The sequence below is a fragment of the Tachyglossus aculeatus genome, chromosome X4 (assembly GCF_015852505.1).
Source record: "Tachyglossus aculeatus isolate mTacAcu1 chromosome X4, mTacAcu1.pri, whole genome shotgun sequence".
Classification (NCBI taxonomy): Eukaryota; Metazoa; Chordata; class Mammalia; order Monotremata; family Tachyglossidae; genus Tachyglossus; species Tachyglossus aculeatus.
The window spans coordinates 58403083-58422608 of NC_052098.1; the positions used below are offsets into that span (position 1 = coordinate 58403083).

The 19526-nt window shown below is 44.9% G+C and overlaps 1 non-coding gene across 1 annotated transcript; it reads right to left on the minus strand.

Annotated features, from left to right (window-relative positions):
- Nucleotides 1–15070: 15070 nt before the first annotated feature.
- Nucleotides 15071–15208, minus strand: LOC119948448. The gene has a single exon (XR_005456843.1). It is a non-coding gene; the product is annotated as a small nucleolar RNA SNORA7 (small nucleolar RNA).
- Nucleotides 15209–19526: the final 4318 nt, after the last annotated feature.

The window sequence follows — 19526 nt, forward strand, 5'->3', positions numbered from 1 at the left end:
ATGCATTCTCATTTTGAACATTAATTCCTATCCATCCTATGCCACCATCATCATCCCAGGGTTCCTCGCCTTTATTAGAGCAGCACTGTTCATGTTGCTATAATTAAGGGGCTGACGACAGTTCCATTATAAGCCCATTTCAGAGAGTTATAATTTGGTTCTAAAAATTTGATCTGGGCTTAAAGTTAACAAAAAAGATCACATCCCGAGAGATTTAAAAAAATCTTTTTGGGTCTCTCTCTCTTTTTTTTTTTTATAACCCAATTTTGACAGCCATCTTTGAGTTAGAAGCAAGGAGAAATTATAGCTATGGGTTCAGTTAAAGCCCATTTGTTACGTAGGGGCTGGGTTATGCTGAAATCTACAGGAGTCGATTTTTTCTAGCTATACGTGCAAAGAAATAACTAGGCTGTATTGTGGCTAAATATAAGTGAGAACTGTATAAAGAAATATTCAGTCCCAGAAACTGAACTTTACTAAAAAGCTACCTTAGATTTTAAAAATAAATCCTGAAAAGTCCCTTATTCCTCTTTGCTGTTTTATGAATCAACTCATTTTGGAGTCATTGGATAGACAGTGGCCTTCCACCACTCAAATTCCCCAAGGCTTTCCCTAAAAGGTCCCGTGCTTGATAGGTGATTCTTTGAAAATTTCCACTAATAATAATAATAATGGTATTTGTTAAGCACTTACTATGTGCTAGGGACTGTACTAAGCCCTGGAGTGGATATAAATAAGCAAGTTGGGTTGGTGACAGTCCCTGTCCCACATGGAGCTCACAGTCTTAGTCCCCATTTTCCAAATGAGGTAACTGAGGTACAGAGAAGTGAGGTGACTTGCCCAAGGTCACACAGCAGACAAGTGGTGGAACTGGGATTAGAGCCCAGGTCCATTCTGACTCCCCGAACTTTGCTCTATCCACTAGGCCATGCTACGTCATAAACAGGACACGAGACACAGGACACAGCTACCTCATCTGTAAAATGGGGATTAAGACTGTGAGCCCCCCCCCCCCCGCCCCATAGGACAACCTGATCACCTTGTAACCTCCCCAGCGCTTAGAAGAGTGCTTTGCACATAGTAAGTGCTTAATAAATGCCATTATTATTATTATTGAGTATTTATTGTACTTTCCAAGCACTTAGTACAGTGCTCTGCACACAGTAAGCGCTCAATAAATATGACAATGAATGAATTGAGCATTTACTGTATTCAGAGCATGGTACTAAGCATTTGGGAGAGTACAACAGAGTCAGTAGACATGATCCTTGCCCTTAAGCAGCATGGCCTCTGTCTCCCCCTTTTAGACTGTGAGCTCACTGTTGGGTAGGGACTGTCTCTATATGTTGCCAACTTGTACTTCCCAAGCGCTTAGTACAGTGCTCTGCACACAGTAAGCGCTGAATAAATACGATTGATTGATTGAAAGAACATGAAGCGGGGAGTCAGAGTTCCTGAGTTCCAATCCCAGCTCCACCACTTGTCTGCTATGTGACCTTGGGCAAGTCACCTTACTTTCCTGTACCTCAATTTTCTCCTAAGTAAATGGGGATTTAAAACCTATTCTCCCTTCTACTTAGACTGTGAGTCCCATGTAAGACAGGGACTATGTCTCACCTGATTATCTTTGTATCTACCCCACCACTTAGTACAGTGTTTGGCACAAAGCACGTGCTTAACAAATACCTTTATTAATAATAATGAATTTACAATCTAAAGGAGGGAGACAAACGTTTAACTAAATTACAGGAAGCGGAAAACAATAGAGTATAATGATAGGAACATAAGTTCTAGGGGTTGGGAGAGTGAGTTGCCCAGTGCTTATACGATGGAAATGTTGAAGTAGTAGCTGGGAGTAGTGCAGGATGGGGAGATGAGAGATTAATTCATTCATTCAATCGTATTTATTGAGCGCTTACTGTGTGCAGTGCACTGTACTAAGCGCTTGGGAAGTACAAGTCGGTGACATATAGAGATGGTCCCTACCCAAATCAGAGAAGGCTTCCTGGAGCTCCTTAGAATCATAATGATGACATTTATTAAGCTCTTACTACGTGTCAAGCCCTTTCTAAGGGCTGGGATAGATACAAAGTTAATTGTTTGGACACAGTCCCTGCCCTACATGGGGCTCACATTCTAAGTGAGAGGAAGAACAGGCATTTAGTCCCCACTGTACAGTTGAGGAAACTGAGGCACAGAGACATTAAGTGACTTGCCAAAGGTCACACAGCAAGCAACTGGCAGAGTGGAGTTAATCATATTATTTATTGAGTGCTGACTGAATGGAGAGCATTGTACTAAAAGTGCTTGGGAGAGTACAATACAACAATATTAGAATCCAGGTCCTCTGAAGCAGGCCCTCTTTGTGGGCAGGGAACATGTCTACCAAATCTGGTATACTGTCTCTCCCAAGTCAGGCAACTTACCAAGAAATATTCTGGTTAGTATTTTTTTTTCTAATTCCTGAGCCTTTTCTTTTCTGCTGCTGGGTGGAAAGGTCTGGTGTGATTCAGAGTACTAGCTGCATCCTGAAGATCAGGAAACATGACCTCCTCTTATCTACGATCTGCCAGTGCCCTAAGCTCATTATTCCTTCTGGACTTCAGTATTTTTCCTTTCTCTTCCTCTATACTGGAGTGCAGAAGAATGGACTATATTAAGGACAAGTAAAAATGCCTCGGTACATTGTAAGCACTGAATACATTCCATGAAAAGGAGGGTACTAGTTAAGTGCATGAAGATCCCAAATTGTCTGTATGGAGACCCCTACAAGAGTCAATTGACGGAGTGGCTGGGAAGTAGAAGGTAGGTGGGAATAAGACTTAATATGAGCTCTCTGCAGCACAAAGAAATACTGTAACTCACCTTCTAGTTATCGTCCCATATCCCTCCTACCATTCCTTTCCAAACTCCTTGAACGAGTTGTCTACACTCGCTGCCTAGAATTCCTCAATAACAACTCTCTCCTCGACCCCCTCCAGTCTGGCTTCCGTCCCCTACATTCCACGGAAACTGCCCTCTCAAAGGTCACCAATGACCTCCTGCTTGCCAAATCCAACGGCTCCTACTCTGTCCTAATCCTCCTCGACCTCTCAGCTGCCTTTGACACTGTGGACCACCCCCTTCTTCTCAACACGCTATCTGACCTTGGCTTCACAGACTCCGTCCTCTCCTGGTTCTCCTCTTACCTCTCCGGTCGTTCTTTCTCACTCTCTTTTGCAGGCTCCTCCTCCCCCTCCCATTCTCTCACTGTGGGGGTTCCCCAAGGTTCAGTGCTTGGTCCCCTTCTGTTCTCGATCTACACGCACTCCCTTGGTGACCTCATTCACTCCCACGGCTTCAACTATCATCTCTACGCTGATGACACCCAGATCTACATCTCTGCCCCTGCTCTCTCCCCCTCTCTCCAGGCTCGCATCTCCTCCTGCCTTCAGGACATCTCCATCTGGATGTCTGCCCGCCACCTAAAGCTCAACATGTCGAAGACTGAACTCCTTGTCTTCCCTCCCAAACCTTGCCCTCTCCCTGACTTTCCCATCTCTGTTGATGGCACTACCATCCTTCCCGTCTCACAAGCCCGCAACCTTGGTGTCATCCTCGACTCCGCTCTCTCATTCACCCCTCACATCCAAGCCGTGACCAAAACCTGCCGGTCTCAGCTCCACAACATTGCCAAGATCCGCCCTTTCCTCTCCATCCATACCGCTACCCTGCTCATTCAAGCTCTCATCCTATCCCGTCTGGATTACTGCATCAGCCTTCTTTCTGATCTCCCATCCTCGTGTCTCTCTCCACTTCAATCCATACTTCATGCTGCTGCCCAGATTATCTTTGTCCAGAAACGCTCTGGGCATGTTACTCCCCTCCTCAAAAATCTCCAGTGGCTACCAATCAATCTGCGCATCAGGCAGAAACTCCTCACCCTGGGCTTCAAGGCTGTCCATCCCCTCGCCCCCTCCTACCTCACCTCCCTTCTCTCCTTCTACAGCCCAGTCCGCACCCTCCGTTCCTCCACCGCTGACCTCCTCACTGTACCTCGCTCTCGCCTGTCCCGCCATCGACCCCCGGCCCACGTCATCCCCCGGGCCTGGAATGCCCTCCCTCTGCCCATCCGCCAAGCTAGCTCTCTTCCTCCCTTCAAGGCCCTGCTGAGAACTCACCTCCTCCAGGAGGCCTTCCCAGACTGAGCCCCTTCCTTCCTCTCCCCCTCGTACCCCTCTCCATCCCCCCCCATCTTACCTCCTTCCCTTCCCCACAGCACCTGTATATATGTATATATGTTTGTACATATTTTTTTACTCTATTTTATTTGTACATATCTATTCTATTTATTTTATTTTGTTAGTATGTTTGGTTTTGTTCTCTGTCTCCCCCTTTTAGACTGTGAGCCCACTATTGGGTAGGGACTGTCTCTATATGTTGCCAATTTGTACTTCCCAAGCGCTTAGTACAGTGCTCCGCACATAGTAAGCGCTCAATATATACGATTGATGATGATGTAAATGCAACAGTTTCCAAAAATCTGCTGAAAGCTAATGGCCCAGAGCCAAAAAGTCTAATTAAAAGGGAGACTGTGGCCATCCTTTGCCTTACAAGGTGATTCTACTGCCAGTCAGATCCTATCTGTGCATGTGAGTGTTTTAGGCTCTGAAAATAATAATAATGATAATGATATTTGTTAAGCACTTACCATGTGTCAGGCAGTGTTCTAAGTGCTGGGGTAGCTACAAGATAATCAGGTTGGACACAGTCCCTGTCCTGCACAGTCTTAATCCCCAATTTACAGATGAGATAACTGAGGCACAGAGAAGGGAAGTGACTTGCCCAACGTCACACAGCAGACAAGTGGCGGAGCCGGGATTAGAACTCATGACCTTGGACTCCCAGGCCCGTGCTCTATCCACTAAGTCATGCTGCTTCTCTAATAACTGTGGTATTGAAGTGCTTACTATATGCCAAGCTCTGTACTAAGCGCTGGGGTGGCTACAAGCAAATCACGCTGGGAACCATCCCTACCCCTCTTGGGGCTCACTGTCTTCATCCTTCCCTACCCCACAGCACCTGTATATATGTATATATGTCTGTACATATTTATTACTCTATTTATTTTACCTGTACATATCTATTCTATTTTATTTTGTTAGTATGTTTGGTTTTGTTCTCTGTCTCCCCCTTTTAGACTGTGAGCCCACTGTTGGGTAGGGACTGTCTCTATATGTTGCCAACTTGTACTTCCCAAGGGCTTAGTACAGTGCTCTGCACACAGTAAGTGCTCAATAAATACAATTGATTGATTGATCCTCATTTTACAGATAAGGTAACTAAGGCCCAGAGAAGTGAAGTGACTTGCCTAAGGCCAGATAGCAGACAGGTGGTGGAACTGGGATTAGAACTCATGACCTTCCCAGGCCCGTGCTCTATCCACTAAGCCATGCCGCTTCCCTAAGACCCAACCGTGATCAGCAATCCAACCCTCACAAGTTTGAGGATGCATTTGCCACTTGAACTGCCTGTTGTTGTTTGCAAATTTACCTCTTGGAATCCAGCAAGAAGAGCATCCCTTTTTCTATTTGCCACTCACAAGCCTGGTTTCTTGTTCTTGGGTCCCAGGATTGCATAGGTATATCATATTGTATGTGATTTTACTTCACAATATTTGAAAATCACTTGCTGTTCCCTCTCTGCTTGAGTGGGAGCCATTTCAGCTTGGCCTACAACAACAGTGCTTGGCACATAGTAAGAGCTTACCAAATACCAACATTATTATTATTATTAATAGCTGTGAGGCATCTTACTGTCAATCATTCTCTTCACATGCCCTGCCCATTGAAGTTGTATTGGTTGAGCATCTTATCAATGTTGGTGAAGTGACTCGGTATCAGGATTTCTTTTTTGGTGATCTGTCTTGCTATTTGACATTGAGTTTAGCTGTTAAATACACTGGTGAAACCACCATAGAAGCAAGATATGCACCCTCTAGTAATCACTGTTCCTCATTCTCGCCTGTCCCGCCGTCGGCCCCTGGCCCATGTCCTTCCCCGGCCTGGAATGCCCTCCCTCCACACATCCACCAAGTTAGCTCTCTTCCTTCCTTCAAAGCCCTACTGAGAGCTCACCTCCTCCAGGAGGCCTTCCCAGACTGAGCCCCCTTTTTCCTCTCCTCCTCCCCATCCCCTCAACCCTATCTCCTTCCCCTCCCCACAGCCCTTGTATAGATTTGTACAGATTTATTACTCTATTTTACTTGTACATATTTACTATTCTATTTATTTTGTTAATGATGTGCCTCTAACTATAATACTATTCTGACGATTTCGACACCTTTCTACATGTTTTGTTTTGTTGTCTGTCTCCCCCTTCTAGACTGTGAGCCCGTTGTTGGGTAGGGACCGTCTTTATATGTTGCCGACTTGTACTTCCCAAGTGCTTAGTACAGTGCTCTGCACACAGTAAGCACTCAATAAATACGATTGAATGAATGAATGAATGATCCCAGATCCCACAGCCATAGAGAGGGCTGGATGCTATCGCAATTTAGTTTGAAGAGTGATGTCCCATGTTCATTAAACTACATCTATCAATCTCCTAACAGCTCTAGTGGTCTTTTTAATTTAGTTTTCTACTTTGTCTATCCATGTATTGTTAGACAGTGTACAAACTGCAATCAATCATTTAATGGTATTTATTGAGTGCTCACTGTGCAGTCAATCAATCATATCTGTTGGGCACTTACGGTGTGCAGAGCACTGTACGAAGCGCTTGGGAGGGTACAAGATAATTAAACAGAGTTGGGAGACATTCCCTTCCCACCTCTAGCTTACAGTCTTGAGGGGGATACAGACATCAATATGATAATAATGATAATAATAACGGGACATCATTAGAGAAGCAGCGTGACTCAGTGGAAAGAACTCGGGCTTGAGAGTCAGAGGTCATGGGTTCTAATCTCAGTTGTGTGACTTTGAGCAAGTGACAACTTCTCTGTGTTTTAGTGACCTCATCTGTAAAATAGGGATTAAGACTGTGAGCCCCATGTGACAACCTGATTACCTTGTATCTACCCCAGCGCTTAGAACAGTGTGTGGCACATAGTAAGCGCTTAACAAATACCATAATTTTTTTAAAAAAAATCATTTTCTAGACTGTGAGCCCACTGTTGGGTAGGGACCATCTCTATGTGTTGCCAACTTGTACTTCCCAAGCACTTAGTACAGTGCTCTGCACACAGTAAGCACTCAATAAATATGATTGATTCTGACTGGAATGACCATACCATCATGGAGTAGCTTTAGGATTGGGTGTATGTCTAAGCACTCATATTTGAGCACTAACTATGCAAATAGTATTAGGTAATTCATTAGTTCTAAAAATACAATCTTGATGATGATCCCTGCGTGTCTGTTTTTTTAAAAAAATGGTATTTGTTAAGCGCTTACTATGTGCCAGGCACCATACTAAGCACTGGGGTAGATACAAGGTTGGACACAATCCATGTTCCACATGGGGCTCACAGTCTTTTTCTTAATTCCCATTTTACAGATGAGGTATGTGAGGCACAGAAAAGTTAAGTGACTTGCCTAAGTTCACACAGCAGACAAGTGGTGGAGCTGGGATCAGAATCCAGCTTCTTCGGACCCCAGGCCACTAGCCCAATGAAGACCATGACTGCCGAGCTAAATGCAGTTCATTAAATGCATAGCTAACATGTTTTTTCAACATCTTTTTGTGAAGAACAATGGTTAGGATCTTGTTGACAACAGAAAGCATTGAGACACCCCACTAGTTTTCACTGACAGCTCTCTCCCGTTTCTTCTTGAAGATGGTGGCTTTGGTGGTATCTTTTCAAGTTCTTTGCTTTTCCTTCAGCCTTCCATAAGTTAAGGGAAAGACTGTGCAGACCTCTGAGCAACAGAGCCCCTCCTTGTCTTGTCAATTATTTCAGGAATGCCATCAGATCGAAATGCTTTTCCATTTTCCATGGCAAGTATAAGCAAGGTTTGCATCTTCACATTTGGGCAGGTGGTCTGTACTTTGTTGGTCTTTATCCTCTATGATCGACGGGGTGTTTAAGGAGTCTTGAGAAGTAGTCATCTGTGATGAGGATGGGTCTATCTGCATTCTGCAGGATAGTTGAAGAAGTGTCTATTCAAAATTGCCAATGACTTCCCCTCAAACAGAATGTCCATAAGTGACAATTGATACAATCAGGGACGGTTCGTGCAGAGCTTCAGTTCTGTTCAGACTTTAGGGAGATAAATCCCACTATACATTTCTCCCTGTGACTTTCAGGAAACGTGGTGATAAATATTGAAATGAGAAAGAAAAGAACAAAAAGAGCCTTTCTCTGTAAAATCTGAGACATTCCATTTTCTCTGATTATAGTCAGTCTACATAATTGATTCATCCACAATAAAAAAACATCAAATGCATGGACAATTTAGTACTGCTGCGCTCAAACCAGCTAGAGTTCTTGGCAAATATACTTGACATGTTATTACCAAACTATTTTATATTTTTTTTCTATTCTGCCTTAGTATGATAAAAGTCAAAAATGTATTCAGGAAGTATTTTTCAGTGGAAGGCTTTTATTCTTTTACCATTTTGGTGGTTATTTCAGATGATTGACCTCAGTTTTCTCAGCAAGGGAGTGGGTCTTCCCCACATAGCTAAATTTGTAATGAAAGAAGTGCACCAGTTTTGCACCAGGTCATGCCAAAGCTCTTCTCTGACTCCGACAAGCCCGCGGGCCCCATGTATGGCAGTCAGTAATGGCACTAATCAATCAATCAATCATATTTATTGAGTGCTTACTGTGTGCAGAGCACTGTACTAAGCGCTTGGGAAGTACACGTTGGCAATATATAGAAGAGACAGTCCCTACCCAATGGTGGGCTCACAGTCTAGAAGGGGGAGACAGAGAACAAAACCAAACATATTAACAAAATAGAATAGATATGTACAAGTAAAATAAATAAATAGAGTAATAAATATGTACAAACATATATACATATATACAGGTGCTGTGGGGAAGGGAAGGAGGTAAGACGGGGGGGATGGAGAGGGTGACAAGGGGGAGAGGAAGGAAGGGGCTCAGTCTAGGAAGGCCTCCTGGAGGAGATGAGCTCTCAGTAGGGCCTTGAAGGGAGGAAGAGAGCTAGCTTGGCGGATGGGCAGAGGGAGGGCATTCCAGGCTTGGGGGATGACGTGGGCCGGGGGTCGATGACGGGACAGGTGAGAACGAGGCACGGTGAGGAGATTAGCGGCAGAGGAGCGGAGGGTGCGGGCTGGGCTGTAGGAGAGAAGGGAGGTGAGGTAGGAGGGGGCGAGGTGATGGAGAGCCTTGAAGCCGAGGGTGAGGAGTTTCTGCCTGGTGCGCAGATTGATTGGTAGCCACTGCACATTTTTGAGGAGGGGAGTAACATGCCCAGAGCGTTTCTGGACAAAGACAATCCGGGCAGCGGCGTGAAGTATGGATTGAAGTGGGGAGAGACACGAGGATGGGAGATCAGGGAGGAGGCTGATGCAGTAGTCCAGACGGGATAGGATGAGAGCTTGAACAATCAGGGTAGCGGTTTGGATGGAGAGGAAAGAGCGGATCTTGGCAATGTTGTGGAGCTGAGAGCGGCAGGTTTTGGTGATGGCTTGGATGTGAGGGGTGAATGAGAGAGCGGAGTCAAGGATGACACCAAGGTTGCGGGCTTGTGAGACGGGAAGGATGGTAGTGCCATCAACAGTGATGGGAAAGTCAGGGAGAGGGCAGGGTTTGGGAGGGAAGACAAGGAGTTCAGTCTTGGACATGTTGAGTTTTAGGTGGTGGGCAGACATCCGGATGGAGATGTCCTGAAGGCAGGGGGAGATGCGAGCCTGGAGGGAGGGGGAGAGAGCAGGGGCAGAGATGTAGATTTGGGTGTCATCAGCGTAGAGATGGTAGTTGAAGCCGTGGGAGCAAATGAGGTCACCAAGGGAGTGAGTGTAGATTGAGAACAGAAGGGGACCAAGAACTGAACCTTGAGGAACCCCCACAGTAAGGGGATGGGAGGGGGAGGAGGAGCCTGCAAAAGAGAGTGAGAATGAACGACCGGAGAGATAAGAGGAGAACCAGGAGAGGACAGAGTCTGTGAAGCCAAGATAGGATAGCGTGTTGAGGAGAAGGGGGTGGTCCACATTGTCGAAGGCACCTGAGAGGTTGAGGAGGATTAGGATAGAGTATGAGCCGTTGGATTTGGCAAGCAGGAGGTCATTGGTGACCTTTGAGAGGGCGGTTTCTGTGGAATGTAGGGGATAGAAGCCAGACTGGAGGGGGTCGAGGAGAGAGTTGGTGTTGAGGAATTCAAGGCAGCGCATGTAGACAACTCGTTCAAGGAGTTTGGAAAGGAATGGTAGGAGGGAAATGGGGCGATAACTAGAAGGTGAGGTGGGGTCAAGAGAGGGTTTTTTTTAGGATGGGAGAGGCTTGGGCATGTTTGAAGGCTGAGGGGAAGGAACCAGTGGAGAGTGAGCAGTTGAATATGGAAGTTAAGGAGGGGAGAAGGGACCGAGCGAGAGATTTCATGAGATGTGAGGGAGTGGGGTCAGAAGCACAGGTGGCCGGAGTAGCACTTGAGAGGAGGGAGGAGAGCTCCTCTGAGGATACTGCTGGGAGAGTAGCAGAGAGTGTTGAGAGCCGGGGGGTGACTAATGAACGTCAGACAGCCAGATACCCATGATACCATAGTTATTCATTCAATCACATTTATTATCAATAATAACAATAATAGTAATATTTGTTAAGCACTTACTATGTGCCAAGCACTGTTCTAAGAGCTGGGGGGATACAAGGTAATCAGGTTGTCCCCCCGTGGGAAAACCTGATCACCTTGTAACCTCCCCAGTGTTTAGAACAGTGCTTAACTTAGAACATAGTAAGTGCTTAATAAATGCCATCATTAATAAATGCCATCATGTGCCATCATCACAGTCTTAATCCCCATTTTACAGATGAGATAGCTGAGGCACAGAGAAGTTAAGTGACTTGCCCGAAGTCACACAGCTGACAAGTGGTGGAGCCGGGATTAGAACCCATGACCTCTGACTCCCAAGGCCGTGCTCTTTCTACTGAGCCACGCTGAGCACTTGCTCTGTACACAGGACTGCACTAAGATCTTGGGAGAATACAATGAAACAAGCAGACACATTCCCTGCCCACAATGAACTTACAATCTAGAGGAGGGGAGACAGACATTAATATAGCTAAATAAATTACAGATATGTACATCAGTGCTATAGGGCTGGGAAGGGGAAGACCAGAGGGAGCAAGTCAGGGCAACGCAGAAGGGAATGGGAGAAGAGGAAAGGGGGACTTAGCCAGGGACGGCCTCTTGGAGATGTGCTTTCAATATGGCTTTGAAGGGTTGGAGAGTAATTGTCTGTCGGATTTGAGAAAGGAGGGCGTTCCAGACCAGAGGCGGGAAGTGGTTAAGGGGACAGCGGTGAGATAGATGGTATCAAGGCACGATGAGAAGGCTAGCATGAGAGGAGTGAAGTTTGTGGGCTGGGTTGTAGTAGGAGAGTAGCGAGGTGAGGTAAGAGGGGGCAGGGTGATGGAGTGCTTGAAAGCCAATGGTGAAGAGTTTTTATTTGATGCTATATGTGTTACACTGGGCACGCAGCCAAATGCAGCATCATACAGAGCATTTTGCAGTCTGCTCAAATCATATAATGCTTCTCTTGGGTGGCGGGGAAGGAGGGGCGACCTTCTCCCCATTGCATTTGGTGCAGAACTGTTGCCTTCCCCTCTGACACCTCTCTGAACACAGAAGCAGCTTCTGCGCCGTGGCTCTCAGGGGCAGGAATCAAGGCGGAGTGAGGTTGGACACTTGAAAATAAAAAGAACGGACATAAAAACAGCCGGTGTGGGCTAGTGGATAGAGCATGGTCTTGGGAGTCAGAAGGACCACCTGTCTGCTGTGTGACCTCAGGCAACTCGCTTAACTTCTCTAAGCCTCAGTTACCTCAACTGTCAAATGGGGATTAAGAAGGTGAACCCCATGTGGGACAGGGACTGTGTCCAACCTTTCATTCATTCATTCAACTGTATCTATTGAGCGCTTACTGTGTGCAGAGCACTATACTAAGTACTTAGAAAGTACAATTTGGCAACAGATAGAGACAATCCCTACCCAACAATGGGCTCATGGTCTAGAAGGGGGAGACAGACAACAAAACAAAACAAGTAGACAGGCACCAATAGCATCAAAATAGATAAATAGAATTATAGATATATACACATAAAATACACAGAATAACAAATATGTACAAATATACACAAGTGCCGTGGTGCGGGGAAGGCGGTAGAGCAGAGGGAGGGAGTGGGGTGATGGAGGGGAGGGGGAGGGAATGGGAAAGGGAGGAGGAGCAGAGGGAAAGGGGGGCTCAATCTGGGAAGGCCTCCTGGAGGAGGATGTGCTTGTATCCACCCCAGTGCTTAATACAGTGCCTGACACATAGTAAGCATTTAACAAATACTTAAATAAATACTTAAATTAAAGAAGCAGCGTGGCTTAGTGGAAAGAGCCTGGGCTTTGGAGTCAGAGGCCATGGGTTCAAACCCTGGCTCCACCAATTGTCAGCTGTGTGACTTTGGGCAAGTCACTTAACTTCTCTGGGCCTCGGTTATCTCCCCTGTAAAATGGGGATGAAGACTGTGAGCCCCCCCATGGGACAACCCGATCACCTTGCAACCTCCCCAGCGTTTAGAACAGTGTTTTGCCCATAGTAAGCACTTAATAAATGCCACCATTAATTAATTAATCAATCACTCATCTCCTAACTCTATTTTCCCTTTCTACTGTATCACCTATGCACGAGTCTATGCCGGCTAAGTACTTATGCAGCAGTACTAAGAAGCAGCGTGGCTTAGTGGAAAGAGCACGGGCTTAGGAGTCAGAGGTCGTGGGTTCCAATCCCGACTCTGCCACTTGTCAGCTGTGTGACTTTGGGCAAGTCACTTAACTTTTCGGTTCCTCAGTTACCTCATCTGTAAAATGGGGATTGAGACTGTGAGCCCCACGTGGGACAACCTGATTACCCCATATCTACCCCAGCGCTTAAAACAGTGCTCGGCACCTAGTAAGCACTTAACAAATGTCAGCATTTTTTTATGACTTTCCCCACCACCACAGCATTTATGCACGCATCCTTATACTCCACTGCTTCCCCTACCTGTAATTTATCTTAACATCTGCCTCCCCAAGAAGACTGTAAGCTCCTTGAAGTCAGGGATTAAGTCTACAGACTCTTGTACTCTCCCAACTGCTCTGCACACGTTAAGTGCTCAATAAATAGCACTGACTGATGCCTCGTCTGTAGCAATCAATCAGTCGTATTTATTGCACACGTAGTGGGTGCAGAGCACTTTATGGGACAAAGCACGGAAAGGAACGTTTCATGGTCAAATAGTGAAGAAAGCAAAGTCACACACGTGTGTGTTTTGACATATGGCTCCTCTAAGTTCAAAGAGCTTTAGGGCTTCTTTGCAGTCCCTAAATAGGCAAAAGTTAACAGGAGTCACTTAGCCTTAGGCCTGTGGGAGTTATTTTTGGAAATGTTGTGTATGCTGGCAAGTCTGTGGTCACAGTTATGAGAACAATTTCTTTCATAGGCAGAGAACACTGAACCTGTCCAACCTTCATGACTGGACAAGAAAACAGTCTCTCCATTCTTTGGTAAGAGCTAAATTTGCAAAAAGAAATCTTTATAATTTCACAAAGGCCGTTATAAAAATTTTGGAACTAAGAAATTATAGAACAAAGAGAAGGAGAAAAGCTATTTTAGATATTCTGTTTATTGTATAATGCTTTCACGTTTCCACAGCACTTCCACATCAGATTGGGTTTTTTTTAATAGCATTTGTTGAGTGCTTACTATGTGCAAATGCACTCTGGGGAAGATACAAGCTAATCAGGTTGGACACAGTCCGTGTCCCACATGGGGTTCACAGTCTTAATCCCCATTTTACAGAAGAGGTAACTGAGACCCAGGGAAGTTAAATGATTTGTCCAAGGTCACACCCAGACAAGTGGCGGGCCGGGATTAGAACCCAGGTCCCTCTGACTCCCAAGTCCCTGCTCTGTCCACCCACCCTGCTTCAGTTATCTCATTTTATCCTCACAAAATCCTGGTGAAGAAGGGAGAGGCAGGTATTATTATATTATTACCCCCATTTTACAGGTGAGTAAACTGAGGCCCAGGGTTGGGCCACACAGCTGTCTGAGAGTCACAGAGCAGGCAAATAACAGAAATGGGAACAGAACCCAGGTCTCCTGACTTTCAGTCCCTTGCTCGTTTTTCCACTAGGCCTACTTTCTACTTCTAGAATGTTATATAAGAATTCTTTAATCTTTTTAAAATAAAATTCTCAACTCACCATTTTCTTTTTGCCAGATGGTGATTGCTCATCATGTGGAGTGACCGAAAGCTTTCAAAGCATGATGAGGAGTACTCTGCTCTCCATGGTGTGCTTCATCTGAAGCGCATACGAGAAATCGAGCGTATTGAATTAACCCCAGGGTTCAGTACAATATGGGGCACATAGTAAGTACTTAAATGTTATTATTATTATCATTATTACTGTTACTTTAAATTATTCTCGTCTCATTAGAGTATAGTTCACCTGTCCCTAAACACACGTATTCGTTTGGAGGCTCTGCTAATTTCCTTATACTTGTCTTATGTTGTTGAGTCAAATCCGACCCATTGTGATGCCGTGGACGCATCTCTCCCGGAACGCCTCACCTCTACCTGCAATCATTCTGGTAGTGGATCCATAGATCCAACTGTGTCCAACCTGATTTTTAGACTGTGAGCCCACTGTTGGGTAGGGACTGTCTCTATGTGTTGCCAATTTGTACTTCCCAAGCGCTTAGTACAGTGCTCTGCACATAGTAAGCGCTCAATAAATACGATTGATTGATTGATAGAGTTTTCTTGGTAAAAATACAGAAGTGGTTTACCATTGCCTCCTTCCACGTGGTACTCTTGAGTCTCTGCCTCTGACTCCGATGCTGCTGCTGCTCAGTGCAGGTGAGTTTTGACCTGTAGCAAACTGTCTTCCACTCGCTAGCCGCTGCCCAAGCCAGGGATGGAATGAATAGGTCTCTGCTTGACTCTCCCTCCCATAATCGAGACTGGTAGAGTACAGGCAACTCTCCAGGTGCAACCCTGAGAGGGGTTCCTTATACCTCCCCTGTCTTTTTCTTTCTCTCTTTCTTTTCCCTGAAATAAAATGTGATACCAGCCAGCTAGTTCAGCACTGGTGCTTCCACTTCTGTGGAAACAATTGCCAAGGCCGGTCATCTCCCATCCCATCATACATTTCCCCATACCTACTTAAATCTAGCTGCAGTTGACACTTATTCAGCCACTGGTTGAAGGGGGTTAGCACGAAAGCGATTGGAAATATGGGACTTCTGCCAGGCATATGCCTGTTTAGAAAACAAGCACGGTACTTGACAATAGATGCTTGGCAGATATTCTCCGTCTTCACAGCAGCATTCATTTGGGGGCTTCAGTTCAAGAGCAGGCCAGGCCACTCAGGCTCAACTTGTACAAAAGCCGGCAATCATTCCAGATGCTTTTTTCTCTTTAGTTGCTGTGGAGACTGTGTGGCGGAGCTGTGAATGAAGGGTAGTAATAAAACAAACACACACAAAACTTGGGACATTTAAAACAAATAATTCACAGAGTTTGGTTTTTTTTAACATTCTTTCAGGATGCTTTAGAAGAGAATGACTTTGACACATACACGCACACACGTTTGTGCATATTTTACCTAGCATTGGTCAAAATTTTCAAATGTCTGGGAGAAAGTGAGAAAGATATCACTCAGTACGCTTAATCAACAGGAAACAATAATGCCCAAGTGACCAAGATCGGATGCCTAACTGACTGTATCAGCACAAATGACATAGGAAAATAAATTTGTGTATCACATTCGACACGAAAGAAATCTATTGCCGAACCCTCATTTTTACCTATTTCCCACATCTCAAATCTTATTATCTCCACAGTTGGGGTAGAAGCAAGCAACGCTTGGCTTGACTTGAGGTTTCAAGACCAACCAGGATGGTGTAGTGGAAAGAACACAGGCCTTGGAGTCAGAAGGACATGGGTTCTAATCCCGCCTTCACCTATTGTCTGCTGGGCGACCTTGGGCAAGTCACTTCACTTTTCTGGGCCTCAGTTATCTCCTTGGTAAAATGAGAATTAAGACTGTGAGCCCCACGTGGGACAGGGACTGTGTCCAACCTGATTTACTTGTATCCAGTGCCTGGCACATAATAAGCACTTAACAAATACCACTGTTATTATTCAGGATGATCCAGGATCAATGCAGACTGTGCTGACAGGAACAGGACACAAAAGAAATCTATTGCTGAACCCTTGTTTTTACCTGACAGGAACAGATTCCCCAAGGCAGCCTTGGGCCAGTCCTGTCACAGTCATAGGTGTTGGCATTTCATTTTGAATGTGGGGCAAAAAGGGGGCAAAGATTTTAGGATGGGATGAAGATTGGAAGGGGACAGACTTCGGAGAGTAAAAAGACCAAAAAACCCCATCGTTTTGGGTCTTTTCAGCACTGATGTCAAATCGTACCAATGATATAGAATGAATGAGGCAGGGAGTCCACCTCAAACAGCCGTGGAGGTGACCACCCTTGGGGAGATGGCACCTATCAGTCAGTCAGTCATATTTATTGAGCCCTTGCTGTGTGCAGAGCACTGTACTAAGTGCCTGGGAGAGTACAGTATAAAATTAACCAGACACATTCCCTGCCCACATCGGGTTTACAGTCTAGAGGATAACAATCCAAATTTAAGGAGTTCAGATGAAACTAGACCTGGAGGCTCACAGGGAGGGAAGCAGTGGCTGAATGAGGTTGACCTCCGTGTTTCTGACTCACTATTTTTAAAGGGATTCGATAAGCACTTACTATGTGCTGAGCACTGTACTGAGAGCTGGGAGTAGGTACAAATTCATCAGGTTGGATGCAGTCCCAGGCCCACAATATTGAGGGGAGGGAGAACAAGGATTGATTGATTGACGATTGATTGATTGACTCGCTGCTATGCAGTGCTAAAAACTCACCCCTTACATGAAACTTTCCCTCATTAAACAGACTGTGGCCTCCATACACCATTAATCAATCAATCAATCAATCGTACTTATTGAGCGCTTACTGTGTGCAGAGCACTATACTAAGCGCTTGGGAAGTACAAGTTGGCAACATATAGAGACAGTCCCTACCCAACAGTGGGCTCACAGTCTAAAAGGGGGAACCCTTTTATGCTTGCCATAATGTCCTCCCACAAAGATCCCCCCTCACTCGGTGAATCTCTCACATCTCTGCTGATTATTCCCACATCTCTAGTGGTATAAGGGAACTGGTTCCATTAAATAACTGAAGAGGGGGAATGAAGAAATGAAACTTAAGGATAGTAGTCACATAACTTCTCTGCGTCAGTTTCCTCATTTATAAAATGGGGGTTCAATACCCTTTCTCCCTCTTCCATGGACTGTGAGACCTATGTGGGACATGGACTGTTTTCAACCTGATTATCTTGCATCTTTGCCAGTACTTTGTACAATGCTTGGTACATAGTAGACACTTATAAAAAAATCATTATTGTTGTTATTAGAGAAGCAGCATGGCTTACTAGAAAGAGCACAAGCTTGGGAGTCAGAGGACATGGGTTCTAATCCCAGCTCTGCCAAGATCTGCTGTGTGACCTTGGGCAAGCAACTTAACTTCTCTGGACCTCAGTTACCTCATCTGTAAAGTGGGGATTAGGACTCTGAGCCCCATGTGGGACAACCTGATTACCTTGTCTCTGTCCCAGTGCTTAGAACAGTGCTTGGCACATAGTAAGCACTTAAATGCCATCATTATTAGTAGTAGTAATAATAATGAGTAAATATTGAATTTGACTATGCAGTGCCTGCAGTCCAACTGAGCTATATCAAAGTCCAGGCAGTCCTTGGACTTATGACACGTTTGTTTGTTTCCATGATATTTGTTAAGCGCTTACTATATGCTAGGCACCGTTCTAAGTGCTGGGGTAGATACAAAGTAATCAGATTTAAAACAGTCCTCATCCCACATGGGGCTCATAGTCTTCGTCCCCATTTTACAGAAGAGAGAACTGAGGCATGGAGAAGTGAAGTGACTTGCCCATGATCACACAACAGAGAAGTGATGGAGCTGGGATTAGAATCCAGGTTGTTTTGATTCGCGGGCCGTTCGTCTATCCACTAGGCAATGTTGCTTCTCTTTGGTACCTAAAATCTGTATCTTAAATTGAAGTATTGTAAGGTGTAATCAATTTTCTCCCAAGAACGGTGCTATAAATGAGGGATTAGTGCCTGAACCTGTTGTATAACCTATCTTTTTACTAAAATTACTCAGAATTTTGTACTCACTCAATTGTAGCTAAGTAATGTAGCTACATGAAGTTTTTTTGTTGGGTCAAAGAGGTTTTGTAGTACTGGGTAGCTGCCTCTTACTTCAGAAGTAAAATGAATTCATCAACCCCCTTCCTAATGACTTTGCCTGACAATCAGATAAGCCCCTCCCGACCTCTGGGCTTCTCCAACTCCACGCTCCAACCTTCCTCTCCTCTTTAAACTTTCCTTCCTTTCCACGATTGTCATGCCTTTTAAAATTGCTTTCCCATTTTCCTGGGAGTCCTGTGAATCCCCAACCACCCATGTCCCCAGAGCTAGTGCCATAAAGGAAGTAATGTTGTAGTCGAACCCAATGTGCTGAAAAGTCTCAATAAGGAATGCATTTTGAAATGTTGCAAATGCCATTCCTTATAACTCAAAATGTCTCAAGTCAAGCACTACTTGTATAGGTATGTGCTTATGATAAATCAATAGATCAATTAATGATATTTATTCAGCACTTCCTACGTGCAGAGCACTGAACTAAGCACTTGGGTGAGTGCAAGTGCAACAGAATTAGCAGGCACGCTCACTGTCCATAACAAGTTTACAGTCTATTCATCAGCTTGCCTTTTTCCCTCATTTAGATTATAAACTCTTTGAGGGCAGGGATCAAGTATTTTCTTTATGTTTTAATCCTATAGAATACAGGAAGGCACACAGTAAGGTGCTCAATAAATGATTCTGTTGATAACAATGAAAACTATGATAGCAGTGGTGATGGCAATGATGTTGATGACAAAAATGAAAAGAATGGTGACAACATATAGCAGATAGTCTCCCCTATAAGGGAACTCCGATTTTAAGAAAGACTGAGGGATTATTTAATAATAATAATTGTGGTATTTGTTAAGTGCTTATTATGTGCCAGGTACTGTACTAAGTGCTGGGGGGCGGGGGGATACAAACAAATCAGGTTGGACACAGTTCCTGTCCCACGTGGGGCTCACAGTCTCAATCCCCATTTTACAGATGAGGTAACTGAGGCCCAGAGAAGAGAAGTGGTTTGCCCAAGATCACACAGCAGACAAGTGGTGGAGCCAGGG